The sequence below is a fragment of the Benincasa hispida genome, chromosome 3 (genome assembly GCF_009727055.1).
Source record: "Benincasa hispida cultivar B227 chromosome 3, ASM972705v1, whole genome shotgun sequence".
Lineage (NCBI taxonomy): Eukaryota > Viridiplantae > Streptophyta > Magnoliopsida > Cucurbitales > Cucurbitaceae > Benincasa > Benincasa hispida.
Window position 1 is genome coordinate 10707168 of NC_052351.1, and position 17886 is coordinate 10725053.

Here is a 17886-nt window from a genome sequence, read left to right on the forward strand (position 1 = left end):
TCATTCTTTTCTTTCCAACGGATTTCTTCTTCCTTTTCCCTTTGCTTTTCTTAACAGGAATGCTCTTACTTTATGAAGATGAAGCAACATCAGGCTTTTTGGAGGAAGTTCCTCCCTTCTTAACAGTAGTAACGTTTACTTCTGATTCCAGACATTTTGTTCTCGACATGGTCTGGAAAGACTGTAGCTCATTCAACAGAGTAGTCAAGCTGTATTCAATTTTATTCATGAGTGCATTCGTGCAGAACTGCAGAAAACTCTTCGGAAGAGATTCTAGAATAAAACCGACTTGACTTCTCTCGCCAACAACAACGTCGTTTACTTTCACCACATTAAAGTGGACATCATGTCTAGGACATGTTCAGGAACAAAGGCCGCTTCTTTCATGCAGCTGTTGTAAACATACTTGATAACATCATGCCTTAGGATGAAGGACGGTTGCCCGAACATCCCTCGTAGAGATTCCATAATCTCTTTGGCAGTATCTATACCCTCATGTTTCTTTGCCTAATACATCAGATATGTTGATGAGGATAAGCACAGGCTTTATCATTTGCCCTGATCCATCTATCATACGCATCCCGAACAGTTCGATTTGTGTTAGAGCTCCGAATGGGAGGACAATCTTCTGTTAAGACGAACCATAAATCATCTATCACAAGTATAATATTCAAATTTGATTTCCAGATTACATAATTATCCCAATCAGTTTATTCGATGCCAACAAATGTATTATTGAACTCATGATTTTGAAATTATAAACAAATTCTATAAGTGAATTACTTTTAAATTCAATCAAGTTTTAGCAAAGTAATAATATACCCAAGATTTATTTTTTTGCAACGATACTACAGCAAGACATTCTTGACTAAATATTATCTCCAGAATAACTCATATTCCGATAGTCATTTAGCTACAGCTTTTGGTAAAAATTTACTAACACTTAATAATTCTGTAAGTGTAACCCTCCATTTTTCAGATGTCAGAGGTTGGCCCCAACTATGCTGCCGAAGTGGAGAGTCAAGGTTGAGAATAGATCTAAGAAATCCTATCCATCTCTGGAGCTTGAGTTATTCCGAATCCTATGTTACAACCCTCTGTAGGGATAATCGTCGTTAAACGATTAGCAAAGGGCCGCTTAAAGCTAACTAGCAGGTGCAACATAGGAATCTCACAGTCCAAATTAACGGAAGAGACCGCAGGATATGTTGATACGTATCCTTCACCCACTTACTATGAATTACTTCCCTTGTTTACCTTGTTATTGACTCATACAAACATTTTCCATATGGAGGTCACTCCCAGGGTGACCCGAAGCGTCATATGAATCTCATGGTGTAAACTATGTGGAGATGTGGTAGTTGAAATCTATATATCGTATATCTGATTTATGTTTAAAAACTTTCCCTTATTTACCAAAATCTAGATTTATGCTAAAACAATACTTTCCGTATGGAGGTCACTCCCAGGGTGACACGAAGTACCACTTAAATCTGGATTGTGAACTCTTAGAGACATGAGAGCTAAAAATAACGTATCATATATGTTATTAATCTCCCAATAAAGTTTTCTATTAACTTTATCATATAAAAGTTATTAAATTACCACTAAAGTGTTCTATTAAATTGGATTAATTTATACTTAGGTTCTTTTTCAGCTAATAAAACCAACCCTAAGTCTAAGTGGTTTATCCAAGTATAACACTTATAAATGGATTTAAACCTACTATGTCTAGGTGATAAACCATTTTATTACCTCATATCGCTCACGTATACTCATAAAATCGGTTACTAACGCTCAATAATTTGGCTATAATCCTCAGGTAGGAGGTGTTCCGTAGACCATCAACTGAAGTACCTCCAGTCTTAGACAGGATTATATACCGGTTGAGTTTTTAACCCGAATTTTATATCCTCAGGTAGGAGGTGTTCCGTAGACCATCAACGACCTATTTTAACTATTAAAATGAATGGTTAACCTACGTAAGCATGCAGCTGTTCTTTGTTATGGATTTTAAATGTATAACCCAATGTTATAACAGTTTACAAAATTTTAGACATGCTAAATATCCACAACATACATCAAAGGCATTCAATATTTAATATAATAATTATATTAGATACATGAAACCCTAACATGCATACTATATATTATAACATATTATAACATACTTTCAATGCATGTAACATGCTTCCTATGGTGGGATTTTAAATCTACATGGCATACTGTATGCACATACAAGATTTATTTAATTATAACATACATCAAATGCATAAATAATTGAACACAAACTGATATGGTTTTAGTTTTAGCATAAACAAGCAAACAAAAGCCTAATTATTACAAAACAACTTCAAAACCGCTTCCGGACCGCTCGAACCGCTCCAAATCGAAACCAAACTGGAAATATCTGAATAGGACTAGCAAAGTCTGAACCGGACCAGCAAAGTCTAAACTGAACCAGCCAAAAGAATTTTGAGGCTGAACTGGACAGAACCTTAAAAGAACCAGTCGAACCGGCTACTCTCGCTTCATGCTCGAAATCTCACTGAGCTCATCGTGTAGCATTGACGACTATCGTCTAGCGCGATCGTCTAGTGTTTTTTTGATCATGTAGCACCATCGTATAGTGTCTGACCAAGCTACACGATCGTGTAGTGTCTTCCATCTATCGTATAGTGTCATCGTTTAACGTCGGTCAAAAGTACACGATCGCTTAGCGCTAGCACGCGCACAAAGCTACACGATCGTGTATTGCCATCATATAACACCTCTTCACATCGTTTAGCTACTGTGCATAGCTACACGATCGTGTAGTGCTATCGTATAGTATTTCAACGCATCGTTTAGCTCCCATGCAAAGCTACACGATCGTGTAGTGCTATTACATAGCGCCTCTACACATTGTTTTGCTCCCGCAAGTACACATCGTCTAGCGCACAACATTTCAACGCCCAGCGCACGTAGATACATGATCGTCTAGATTTTCTTCACATCGTTTAGCATCCATAGCTGGATGATCGTCTAGCATTTAAACCTTAACGAAGATATTTGAGCAGAGGTTGAAAACTGGTATCTGCAACTCGGCCTTCTTCACTTGTTTCTTCAATTACATCTTAATTTCAACTCCAATGACTTCAAATAAATTACAGACTCTTGAGAATACATATAAGCTCATCAAAAAAGAGCCAATTACAAATTTAATCAAGACAATCTTGAATAAGCCCATATAAGCTCATCAAAGGATAATCCCGAATAAACAGGAGTTCATAGTTAGCTTCGGATTAAGGTCAAGTTACCTAGGTCATCGCTTTGAAATAGTCAGTCTTAAATAGAAAACGACATTATAAAGTAAGAGTGACTTATTTCGTGATCCGATCTTGTACAAAACTTTTTACACAGAACGCCCCCACTCCTCATGTCATAACATGTACGAATTAGGATCACTTCATTTATAGCACTTTACAACTCTTTATAACAACTACAGAGTAGGCCGCATCCAATAGTGTTTCTTGAATAAGGCACCCAACCTTATTCATATACTATAGATTATTTTGACTATTTATTCGAACCTGATCCACTTTTATGTCTCCACATAAAGTTCAAGTACTCATGTAATAGTCAAGGGACTTTTAGGTTTATTGGATTTCTAATAAACAAAACATCTATTCAATAACAACTTATTGAATTTTCAGAATAAGTTTTATTGTTTACAAACCACGAGTTTTAGGACATAAAACCTAACACTAGTGTTGTGGATTTTGGGATAAATGTATAGCACTTTGGTTGTCACAGTAGAGCCTTACCACTGTTTAACTTAATCCAAAGTTTTTCAACAATCCCTTAAGCCACAATGCCTCTTTAATTGCTTTAGTTAATGCTATATACTCAACTTTTGTTGTAGATAAAGCCACTATAGGTTGTAATATGGCTTTCCAGCTAATTAGATTAGGACCATAAAGGAATAGATAGCTTGTTAGGGAACTCTTTTTATCTAAATTACCAGCATAGTCAGCATCCACATATCCATATAGCTCTAAGTTTGGTTCAGCTAATTTTTGGTAGACTCGTCTTATGTTTTTAGACCAAACTAAGTATCTTACGATTTGTTTAGTGGCCTCTCAGTGTCTCTTACCTGGGCTAGATATATACCTACTAACAAGACTAGTTGAGTATGAGAGATCAAGTTTGATAGAAATCATTAAATACATTAGGCTTCTAACTGCTTGACTATAGGGTATAATAAACATCTATTTTTCATGTTCTAGGTCAGAATCTTTAGGAAAGTTGGCTGAGGATAACTAGTGTTGAGCAATAGGCAAGCTTATAGGTTTAACATCACTTAGGTTGAACCTTTTTAGGATCTTCTCACAATAGTTAAACTGGTTGATGCTTAAGATAGACTCCTCCCTATTCCTTAGGATCTCAATCCCCAGAACTTTGCTTGCTTCTCCCAAGTCCTTCATGTCAAACTCTCTTTTTAGGAGGTTTTTAACATGAGTTAAATCTTCCTTGGACCTACCTACCAGTAACATGTCATCCACATATATGAGTAAGTAAACCTTGTCCTTGTAGGAATTTGTATTTACATAAACACATATGTAATAGGAACTTCTTTTGAATCTAATGCTAGATATATAGTTATTGAACCTTCTATACCAACACCTAGGTGTTTGTTTTAGCCCATAGATTGACTTGTTGAGTAAGTAATAGAGATTCTCTTTCCCTTTAACTTCAAATCCCTTAGGTTGCATCATGTAGATTGTCTCTTTTAGATGTCCATGAAGAAAGGCAGTTTTCACATCTAATTGATACAGTTCTAAGTTATTTTGAGCAACCAAAGATAAGAGAAGCCTTATGGAAGTTTATTTGATAACTGAAGAGAAAATCTCTGAGTAGTCTATTCCTTCCCTTTGTGTAAACCCCTTTGCAACCAACCTTGCCCTTTACCTAGGTTTCTGATAATAGGATGCACCTTTTTTTAGTTTGAAAACCCATTTGGAAGCTACTGGTTTATAGCCCTTAGGCAGAGGAGCTAAGGACCAAGTATCATTCACATTTAATGAATGCATTTCCTCATTCATGGCTCCTATCCAATTCCTTGCATTAAAACAACTTGTTGCTTCTTCAAAATTTGTTGATTCTTGGTCAATAGAAGCCATAACAACATTTAGAACTAAATTCATGTAGTTCAGTTCAGTATATCTTACTGGAGGGGTAATGGTTCGCCTTTGTCTATCCCTTGCTAAGGCATGTTAACTCAAGTCTGGCTGCTGATTATTCACTTTGTAAACATTGTATGAACAAATTCTTATGTGATTAATAATATATGATATTTTATTCACTTTGTCTATTAAATATGTGAAATTTTAGTTGCATTAACCACAAACCAATAAACTAACATCCAAGGTTATCGTTGTAACCTAAACATGTGGAGTCATACAGATGGATCATGTTTAAGTGATAACCTAAATGGTCTGTAATAGATCGATAAGGTTTGGTACCTTATCCTTGTGACACTACGAGTATGATTCGCTTTGTAAGTGTTACAATTGTTGTAAAGTGTTATAAATAATCTGATCTTGATCATTCATGTATTAGACATGCGAGTGGGGATATTCTATACAAAGGAGACTATATAAGACCAGACCACAAAATGTTTAGTCTCATTATATAACACACTTCATAATAGAGACTTTCATTTCACTAGGATGACCATAGGTAACATGACCTGATTCCTGAGTGAGTTGTGAACTCCTGCCTATGAGAACGATCCTTTGATTTGTATGGGTGAGAGTGACCAGATCGCTAACTCAACAAGCCTACCATTTTGGGGATTCGTCTAATTGGGGAGCTGGGAACACAGCTATACAAGATGGAATTCACTCATTCCCCGAAGCAGGGTAAGTAGATAAATTTCTCCCTTAAGGGTTGATTTCGGGTCTTGAACAATGTGGTGTCACACTCTCTCCTAGCTTGAGAGGGGTTTAGTCATAGTGGGACTATGATCTATTGTTCATTAGAGGGATCAATGCTACTTAAGGAGTTAGATGTAACTACAGGGACAAAAGATAATTTGGCCTAACTGTACTTACGAGCAATTTGTGAAGGGTCATTGTACTGTTGATTGGTTATATCCAATGGACACAGAAATATATCTATAATGCGAAGAGTGCAGCTATCAGTCTTTGATAGAGTGTCCAATAGTTAACGAATGGTGGATAATGTAATTAAAGAGTTTAATTAAATATTCATGTATTGTTGGAGCTTCAAGCTACAAGTCTATAAGGTCTACTTGGTAGCTCAAAAGCATTTAGATGAGAATCAGTTTTTGGGTTAGTTTGAATTGTTCAAATTAATAAGAGGATTATATAATTAAATCGTTTCAATTATATATGATATAATTGTTATAATGTATTGATACATTATAGTTTAATTGGAGGAAAGAAATATTTGAATGAGATTCAAATATATTCTCTATGAATATGATTCATAGTTGTTAAATTTAATATAAATATGATTTATATTAAATGCCATAAAATAGAGAAAAGAGACTATAGTTTATATTGTATATGATGCAATATTAAAACTATAGGTTATATGTTATATTTGATATAACATATAGTTTAATATAAATATAATATGATAAGTTAGTTATAATATTTATTTTTATTATTTTATTATTTTGAATAATAACTTCCCCCTTTTCTCTCCAACCACTTTAGTGGGTGGTTATTGTTTTGTGGCAAAAGAAATAAAAGAAAATTGTTTTCTCTTCTTCCTCTACACGATTGGACGCATTGGCTAAACGATTGAGAGTTTGCAGAAACATTCTGTGTGTGTCCTCAATCTTCTTCCTCCAAACTCAATCTAACCCTCCTAACCAAAATAGTCAGAGCCCACCACTCTTGGGTTCTCACCCTGATAATACCAAAGGCTCGTTGTGGTTGTGTCTTTATTTGGTTCGAGAATATCTTGAAGAAAGTCTTCAAGAGTTGCTGAGTTCGTGACTGTTCGAAGAAGTTATGTGAAGAGAAAAGATCTTCAAAAGTAATGTATCTTGAGCCTTTTTCTTGTATCAAGCATGTTGTAATTTATTTTGAATGCATATCTTGTATGGTTACTGTAAATTTAGTTTTCAATAGTTAATGCCATGGAATTTGGACGATATGTTTCCACTCAGGAATCTCTTTCTATACGAGTTCCTTCACCTCTCTACTGGATGCCACATTTTAAATCCTTTGACTCCATCTGTAAAGCCTACAAACATGCACTTAGCATCTCTGGCCTTCAACTTTCCCTTATTTTGATGAACAAATCCTACACACCCAAAAACTTTAAGGTTGCCTAGATTAGGAGGATGATTAGTCCACTTCTCCTCAGGAGTAAACAACTCTAGAGATGTATGAGGGCACACAACTCTAGAGATGTATGAGGGCACCTATTCAAGGTGTTAACAATGTAGGCTGCAGCTTCTACCCAAAAGTTTTCACTTAGGATAGCATCATAAAGCAAACATTTTACCCTTTCCATTATAGTTATGTTTAACCTCTCAACAACCCCATTTTGTTGAGGTGTGTACCTCACAATCCTATGCCTTGTTATACCATTCTCATTACAGTATTTGTCAAAGTTCTCATTACAAAATTCAAGCCCATTATCAGTTCTAAAGTATTTTAGCCTTTTAGATGTTTGTGTTTCTATCGTAGCTTTCCATTCTTTAAACTTCCCAAAGACTTAGTTCTTAGTTTTAAGGAAGTATATCCAACTCTTCTTAGAAATATCATCTATTAAGGTTAGAAAATACCTTGAGCCACTAAAACTTGGTGTAGAAGATGGTCCCCATAGGTAAGAATGAACATAGTCTAGAATTCCTTTGGTGATATGCTAAGATTTTGTGAAGCTCTGTTTGGTAGCTTTCCCTAAAATACAGTGTTTACAGAAGGAAAGATGCTCATTGATCCTTTTGGGCAGTATACCCTGTTTAAACAGTGCTTCCATTCCTTTTGCACTGATATGGGATAGTCTTTTGTGTCACAAATCTACCTTTGTCAAGTTTGCTATTGAAATAGTGTAGGCACTAGTCATTATCTCTACTACTCTTACTATATAGAGATCATTAACTTTTTCACCAACCAAAACTACCTTAGAATCCTTAATCACTTCTAGGATTCCATTCTTTCCTTTACACTCACACCCAATGGAGTCAAGCATACCTAGAGATATCAAATTTCCCTTGAGTAAAGGTACATGTCTCACATTTTTAAGAATCTTGATTGATCAATCCTTTAGCTTTAAGGATACTGAACCAACCCCTTTGATTTTGTAGGTTTCATTGTTCCCCTGTACATAGATTCTCCGTCCACATCTTTGTAGGTATTAAACCAAGGTCTAAAGGGTGTCATATGATAGATACAACCAAAGTCAAGTACCCAGTCATGCCTCCCAAGAGGACTTATTTGGTTGCTTTTATTTTTAGTAGAGGCTAAAGCATCAGAATAGAAATAGGACCCTTCAACCACTGAGGCTTCTGGCTATTTTCCTTTCGGATCCTTCTCTTTTTCCTAATTTTTCCGTTTTAAACTATAGCGATCCCTCATTAAGTGTCCTTTCTTCTTACAGTAATTACATCTCAGTTTGATTTTTGGTTTATACTCTTCACCAAACTGATTCTTAGTCCCTTTAGAATGATGTTGCTTGTTCTTGCCCTTGACAAATAGCCCTTCTACACTAGGTTGCTCCTTTTTTACTATATGAAGCTCCAAGTCCCTAGTTCTCAATGCTGAAATAATGGCATCAATGGTGACTGACTCTCTACCATATTTCAAGGCATTCTTACCTCCTTATAGGCTTCAGTTAGAGAGTTCAACAAAACAAAACTTCATTCTCATCGCCAATCTTTTCATCAAGGCTCTTAAACTCAGAAACTATCTTTTTAAACTCATCCAGATTGTCTAATAGTGTTTTAGTAAAATCCGTCTTACATGTGAAGAAATTTTCCCTTAAAAATATCTTGTTACGTAGATCCTTAGTTACATAGAAACCTTTCAGCTTGACCCATACTTTGTAAGTTGTGTCTTGATCAATCACCTGTCTCAAAATTCTATCACTGAGATTAAAAACTAAAGTTCCATAGGCAGTAAGTTCCATATCTTTCCTTTCTTGAGCTGTTAACATAGGTGGCAAAGTCGATGGGTCTAAAAGGGCTCTATGGACTTTTTACTGTCCAAGAATAGTCTTGATTTTAGCCTTCCATAGACCAAAATCACCATTTTCATCAAACTTTTCTATCTTAAATCTAGCAACAACCATCACTGACCTGGAAAGAATGTTGAGAACGGTTTTCTTGAGTATCTTGACGCATCAAGAATGTTAATCTTGATGATCTTCAAATGCTCTGATACCAATTTTGTTGGGTTATACTATCCTGTGTGGGCCCAATTAATCAAGATCAATCCTGAGTTGGTGAAGAAATGGCTAAGAAAGTCTCTGTTTCTTCAGGTAAAGCTCTCTTTGTTTTTCTCTTTTATTCAATAAGCACTGTTAATTCCTCGATGTGTATATACTCATTACTCGATGAGTTTCTGCTCATTACTTGATGAGTTTTTTCTTCTTTCCTCGATGGAACTTGACGAGTATTAATATTTACTCGATCCTACTCGATGAGTATTAATCTTTACATGATGCAGCTCGATGAGAAAAATTCTTGACTCGATACTACTCGATGAGAGAAATTCATGACTCGATGCAACTAGATGAAAGAAATTCTTTACTCGTTGCAACTCAATACTCTAAAAACGTTGTGATTGATTATAAGATCGTGTTTTCGTTGATTTGCAGAGAAAAGAGATGAGATTGAAGAAGAAGATAAAGAGAAGAAGAAGGAACACGAAGAGTTACGTGGTTCGGCAATAAGCCTACGTCCATGGAAATATTCTTTTCTTTCTCACTTGAAGATTTCTTATAGCAGTTGTAATTTACAGAAAAATAGAAAGTATGATGATTCTCTTTTTTAGCTTTTGTTCTGATCAGTGGTATTTATAACACATACCATCTAACCGTTACAAGGTAAAGTTTGTTATATAAACTAAACTAGCTGAAATGGTATTTAAGTCACTGTTTTTACATATATTTGATTGAGTTGACGAGTGGCCTTAAAACATATTCTTCAGTTTTTCATTGGAGAGAAGAATTTTTTGAACTGTTTTCATCAAAGGCTCAATCGGTCAAATTAATGAGAGGGATCTCTTTCACAAAAATACAAAAGATAGTAATGTATAAGAAGATTTTTCAACTACAAAGTTAATAAATATCAGTATGACAAATGCCCTCCATATGCTATACACTGACAAACAGAATTGTTAATACATCATGGATCCCCATAAAACCTAAGGGAACGTTTGGGGTAAGGAGTTGGTTATTATAGTCTTAGATTATTATAACTGGGTAATAATAGTTTGTGTTTGGGTGTAGACTATTTTAGTTTGGATTATAATAGTATGTGTTTAAGGTGTAAACTATTTTAGTTTGAGAAGGAAATAGTAAATATTGTAGCAAAAAACAAAAAAAAGAATGATGAATGTAAAATAGTAAAATCTATAGCAAATAGTAAATAATGTAGTAAATAGAGGTTTTGAATTAGTGTTATATGTAGCTAATTGGGGAATACAAAATAGTATTTACTGTAGCAAGAGGTGATTATTATAGTTTTAAGATAGTCCTTGCCCCAAATACATCCTAAGAAACCAACAATAGATGGTATTCGACAATATTTCATCAAAGATTGTCTTTGATGCTCTATTTAACTATAAATACATACAAATGACTCACTAAAAAAAACATTCAAATTTATATATTAATTTACCAGCATATGCCAATGATGATCTAGTGAGGGTAGAGCTCAGTACTTGGAACTTCGTTCTCTGAAGTTTGAATGGATTTGGTTTTAGAACAACTAGCCTGAGTCATTTCTAGCTATCTGTCATTCATCTGCTTCAACATTGTGCTACATTCATATGTATCTATCCATGAAGAATGCAGGTTCATGAGTATAGGAAAATAAACAAATATGTACTTACTATGTTCCTACAATCTACTTGTATTGCCTTCAGTCTCTTCTACTTTGAACAATCTTGTCATACCAAAATCTGCAATCTTTGGATTCATTTATGCATCTAATAAAATATTGCTAGTTTTGAGATCCCAATGAATAATTTGAAGGCATGAATCTCATACAAGGCCATTTATGATTTTCTATAGTTTTTCCCAATCTAGGAGTGTTCGCTTTCCAAAATCTACGTTTTCAAGATCCATATATGTTTAATAATTTAGAAAGGATGCCTTTTTCAATTTGTATAGACCAAAGCAAGAACAAAGGTTTTACCAAATATGAAGTGGTCAAGGTTACCATTTGGTACAAATTCATATAACATATGAAAAGACTTTCACTTCCATGCAAGCAGAATCCCAACAACGTATCCAAGTTTCGATGTTGAAGTTTGACCACCAAAAGGACTCCGTTTTGAATTCAACGTTCTCCCTATTGTGAATTATGAGCAAGTCTCTTCACTTCCTTCATTTTTGTTGTTCTAACTAATGAGGGGAAAATGAGAAAAATGGGAAGTGTATAAATTTCATTCTAGAAAACTCCATATAAATACATATCTTAAGTCTAAAAATAGATTCCACAATGTTAACAACTAATCTCACCAACTCCATAAGAATAGGAACATAGACTTGACTACAACTAAAAATAACTTCAACTATTTCCTAGAAACTAGAAATTGACTAGACCAACTCAAAAACTAATTTGCAGTTTTGAGTTACTAACATTCTCCTCCTAACCCAAATACTGCAAACACCTAACTTGCTCCTAAGAACTTGAAAATGACTCACACAAAAAGACTTAGTGAAGATATCAGCTATTTGCTCTTCTGAGCTGCAATGTACCAACTGCACTTCTCCTTCCTTCTGCATCTCTCTCAGAACATAATACTTGATCTTAAAATGTTTGGTCCTTCCATGAAAAAATGGATTCAATGAAATGGCTAAAGTGGCTTAATTATCCACAAACACCTTCACACACTTTTCCTGCTTCAGATGCAAGTCATGCATCAATCTCTTCAACCAAATAGCTTGGTTGACAACTGTCTTCGCTGCAATGAATTCATCTTCTACAGTTGACTAAGCCACTGTATCTTGCTTTTTTGAACACCATAAGAAATATCTTGAGCCAAAAGTGAAACAGTAGCCAGAGGTGCTCTTCAATCATCTAATGACCTAGCCCAATCACTATCTAAGTAGCCTTGTAACTCAAAATTTTCAACTTTACTAAATTTGATCCCAAAAGACAGTGTGCCTTTCAAATATCTCATAACCCTTTTTCTAGCAACCATATGATTCTTGCTTGGACAGTGAAGAAATCTAGATAAGACACTTATAATGTACATAATGTCAGGCCTAGTGGATGTGAGATATATGAGGCATCCAAGTAGACTTCTGTACACATTCTCATCGGCAGGTTCCTCTTCATCATCCTTTTACAACTTCTCCTTCTGAATCATCGGAGTGTTCACACTCTTACACTCTTCCATATTGAACCTCTTTCAATATCTCTCTTACATACTTCTTGTGACAGAGGAGCATTTCATTATTCCTTTGCTGAATCTCCATACCTAGGAAGTAATGCATCAGACCTAGACCAATCATCTCAAACATCTTCATCATTTCTTGCTTGAATATCTCTATTTAAACATCATCACTTCCTGTCACTAGCAAGTCATCGACATAGAGAGATACAATCACAATAGTAGTACTTGATTTCTTCACATAGAGTGTGGATTCACTTAGACTCTTCACAAAATCCAGGTTCAGCAAGTGATCATCCATCTTGTTGTACCATGCCCTAGGAGTTTGCTTTAACAAATAGAGAGCCTTCTTCAACAAATAAACCTTCTACTCTTGTTCTGGTATGATGAATCTGTCTGGTTGCTCAACATAGATCTCTTCTTCTAACACTCCATTTAGGAATGTTAACTTCACATCTAGCTGATACACCTTCCATCCATGCTGGGCTGACATAGCCAGTAGCAACCTGATTGTGTCCATTCTTGCAACTGGTGTAAAAGTCTCAGAAAAATTAATCCCCCAGACTTGTGCATACCCTTTTACCACTAACCTGACCTTCAGCTTGTTCACAGAGCCATCTGGGTTCAATTTGGTTTTGAAAACCCATTTGACTCCAATCACTTTCCTGTTTGCAAGCTTCTTCACCAGCTCCTATGTATTGTTTTTCTCTATCATACTTAACTCTTCCTTCTGCAGATATTGCAACCCTTTCTGATGAAAATGCCCCAACCTCTTGTGCAATAACTCAGTGTCATTCACTTCACACTTGAAAGCTATCTGAACCTTTTCGAGTAGATCCAACGAGAAGCTCTTGTGCTGCATCTTTATTTTAAACAACTCATTCCCATTGGAATAAGAAATGAGGCACTTTCCTTGTTCCAACAACACTTTGAATCCCTTCTCTGCTAACTGACCAACCCTTAATAAGTTTTTATCAATTTTAGGGACAAACAACACTTCGGTAATCAACTTGGTTCCAACACAGCTCTCTATTGACACTGTGCCCTTCCCCTTTACTTCTAAATACTCACTGTCTCCTTGTCATTTGATTGATACACCCACTATTAAGAAACCAACCATCATATTGAGTGACTGATAAGAAACAAGTAGCCACAAAGAGTTGATCTTCTTCTTGTTGTACTACAACATGTGCTCCTCCTTGCTGTCGAGTTTTTGCTTCCTTATAGAATCGTTCAATGTGCCCCAATAAATGACATCTTCTACACTTCACTTTTGGCCTTCTCTAGTATCTGAAATATGGATGATTCTACTTCCCACAGTGCTTTCATGTACTACCAGCATCCTTTGCAGCAGACCCTGAGCTACTGTTACCACTTCCCTTCTTCCCTTTCCCCTTTTCTCTTTTCCACCTTCTCCTTATTGCACTCTAGCTTTCAATGCCCCCTCAACGCTTCCTTCTTGTCTCATCAACCTCATCTCCTCTTGTGCTAGCATAGCACTAACCACTTCTATCACCTTGAGTTTTGAGAGGTCTTTAGTATTTTCTTAGGAAGCAATGGTTGCTTCATGTCTCTTAGGTACTGAAACTAGAATCTTTTAAACCAATCTATTGTCAGATAAATTGGTTCATAATGCTCTTGCCTTGTTAGCAATCCCAATGAACTTATCTGAGTACTCTTGAATGGACTCAGAATCCTTCATTTGCATTTTCTCGAATTCTTGCACCAAGTTCAACACTTTCATGCCTTTAATTTTCTCATCACCTTCATACTCACTTTTGAGGAACTCCCAAATCTCCTTTGCCGACTTCAAGGCCATAATTCTGTTGAATATGGCGAGAGACACAATTGCATATAAGCAAGCTTGAGCTTTTGTCTTCCTGGTGACCCTCTCCTTTTGAGTCGATCTGATGTATTATTGGGTTATGAGGAAGTAGAGCAATCTCATAGTCTTGCTCAATTGCTTCCCAATAATCACAACCCTCCATGTAGGCTTTGCATTCTGATAGCCTATTCCTGATAGTTTTCACCATCAAACACAGATGGAACCAATGAAGAAAGATTGTTTGATCCTAATTCCATCTCTAACAACTCTCACAGGTGTATCACTCAATTTCTCTCAGAGATATTTCACTGATTCTCACTCACAGATCCCTTAAGAATTGAGTGCTCTGATACCAATGTTGTTCTAACTAATGAGAGGGAAATGAGAAAAATGGGAAGTGTATAAATTTCATTCTAGAAAACTCCATATAAATACATATCTTAAGTCTAAAAATAGATTTCACAATGTTAGTAACTAATCCCACTAACTCTACAAGAATAGGAACCTAGACTTGACTATAACTAAAAATAATTTCAACTATTTCTTAGAAACTAAGAATTGACTAGACCAACTCAAAAACTAATTTGCAGTTTTGAGTTACTAACAATTTTGTTGTCCATTGAAAATATAAGATAAGAATATCACTTTACGTCTAATTCTCAGCACCCCCATTGATTAAAACTCTTTAATTCATTTTGTAATCAGATCCAACCTGTGATTGGTTGCAATTTTAATGGTGTCAAAATCACATTGAATTGTCTCCACACTACTAATTTCATCAGTGGCATCTCCAAGAGCAGCACCTAAGAGTAGATTAAGACATGAACATCAAATTCCATTTGTAGGATTAGAGCTACCAAGTACCTTTGAGAAAATACACGATCAAAGCCAAACTGCCATTGGGGGAAAAAAAAAGAAGAAAGACGGAGGAATCATAAAACACTCACTTAAAAATTTGTGTAGTGCTTTTTTGTGCCTTGGCTTCCTCAATCTCACAAATCATGCAAATGCCAACGAGAATGTTGGCTGAATTGATGGACACCGCAGCTACAACCGTTCTAGCAGTATTGCCATTATTTCCTGGGAAATAAGTAAAGCGGGATAAAAGAAAGCTGGGCTAATATGGGGTCACGTGTGAAATTGATCCAATTGATCCAATTGATCCAACTAGAGCGATGATTTAGTTTGTTGCAAATTGTTATAGTTATAATATTAGGAATTTTTCATTGTTGTAAATATTTTTAAATACTTTTTTATATTTAAAAAGACATCTTGTTATATTTTTCTTTTATACCCTTTTTTATGTTTTTTTTCTTTGGTCACTCTTGTACACTTGTATATACTCATTCTGATTCTATCAAACCTAGGAGTTTTATATGGTATCAGAGCTCTAGAAAATCAGGGTATTTTTTTTTCTAAAACTCTAGGGTTTGAAAATTAGGGTTTTATGAACGATTGGATTTATACTTTTGCTCAGCGCTGCCAGCTTCCATTTGTTCTCCATCGTCAACTGTGGTCGGAAAAAGGTGGGACATTTTTCTTTGCTATTTTTCTACACCCCCTAGTCCATTGAGGAGCCTAGCTATCGATGTACAGAACCCCAAAGTTTGATGTCCATCTGACCAGTGTGTGAGGCTCACGCGCGGTCTCTTCCTTCTGTCGTCGATCTACGCGTCGACGTATGTAGGCGTGTGTGCCACCTATTTTTGCTCGTCTTTTGTAGGTGTCATCGAGTTGCTTCCTTTCTTTGGTGGTATGTTTGTTTGGGCTACATACTTACTGTTTATGGTTCATTGAAGAAAAAATAATCTCTTCCATAAATTAGGGTTTGCTTCTCTTCTGTCTAGTGTTTCTTTTTTTAGGTAATACCTAACAAGAAACCAATATTCATGTTTGAGATGATTCCTATGGAGTCAAAAGTAACTAATCACGAGTTGAATGAATCAAATTACTATTCATGGAGATCAAATGTTCACCACTTTATTAGGAGCATTGAGATGAGTGATCACATCATGAAAGAGCCATCAACTGATGCTACTAAAAATATTTGGTGGTGGGACGATTCAAGAATGTTTCTACAAATCAAGAATTCTATTGACCATGAAATCATTGAGTATAGCGAATCAGTCAAGGAATTATTGGAATATTTGAATTTTCTTTATTATAGGAAAGAGAACATTAATAGAGTGTTTGATGTTTGTAAGACTCTATATCAACTCGATCAAGGAGAGAAATCTCTTACAATTTATTTTATGGAGGTCAAAAATACATGTGCATAATTCAATGCCTTGATGCCAATTAACATGGATCCAAAAGTTCTAATGGCTCAACGTGAAAAGTTGTTCATCATGAGTTTCTTAGTTGGTCTTGCACCTAAATATGAGATGGCCAAAGTTGTTCATCTGATTCTAGTATTGTTTTGATTGGATGCACGCAGTGTTTTGATTGGGTGCACAAATGATTATAGAGGTAATAAGGGGTTTGATCAAATAGCTCCAAACGTTATCCCAATAACCAACGATCAAATTTAGGAGATGTTTGTAAACTTGGCCATGCGAAATGTGAATGCAAAAATTATTGAATAAGGGTCAGAGGGAGTGACAGGACCATTACCATTTTCACATAGGAGTTTACTAAACTTCAATAGTATCAAGAGTTATTGATGACATCATGTTCTACTCCTATTATTGCCATCGTAGAGACAGGTAACACCTTTAAATGCTTCTTTCCTCCCATTCGAAATGGATCATTGAGTCTGGCCATATGACAAGTAATCCTAGTTTGTACAGACTAAATAAGGGAGAATAAAGTTTATACCAAATATAAACTGGTCAAGGCTTCCATATTTGGTACAAATTCATATATGAAAAGTCTTTCACTTCCTTGCAAGCAGAATCCCAATAGCCTAACCAAGTTTCAATGTAGAAGCTTGACAACCAAAAGGACTTCATTTTTTTAATTCAACATCTCCTTGTGAATTATGTGCAAGAGCCTACCCTGAAAATATAAAATAAGAATATCACTTTACTCCTCATTCTCTACGACCCCATTGATTACTACTCTTTAATTCAACTCATACCATGTAAACAGCTCCAAATCCACCCAGTCCTAGCTTATTTTCACTTGAGAAGTCATTGTTTCAATTTTAATGGTGTCAAAATCAAATTGAATTGTCTCCATACTGCTAATTTCACCAGAGGCATCTCCAAGAGCAACGCCTAAGAGTAGATTAAGACGTGAGCATCAAATTCCATTTGTAGGATTAAAGCTACCAAGCATCTTTGAAAAACTACACGATCAAAGCAAAATTGCCATCTAAGAAAAAAAGAGGAATTATATAACACTCACTTTCAAATTTTTGTAACGTTGTTTTGTGCTATCGCTTCCTCATTCTCAAAATGATGCAAATGCCAACAATGAGAATGATAGCTGAAGCGATGAACACCACGACAATTATAATCGTTCAAGCGTATT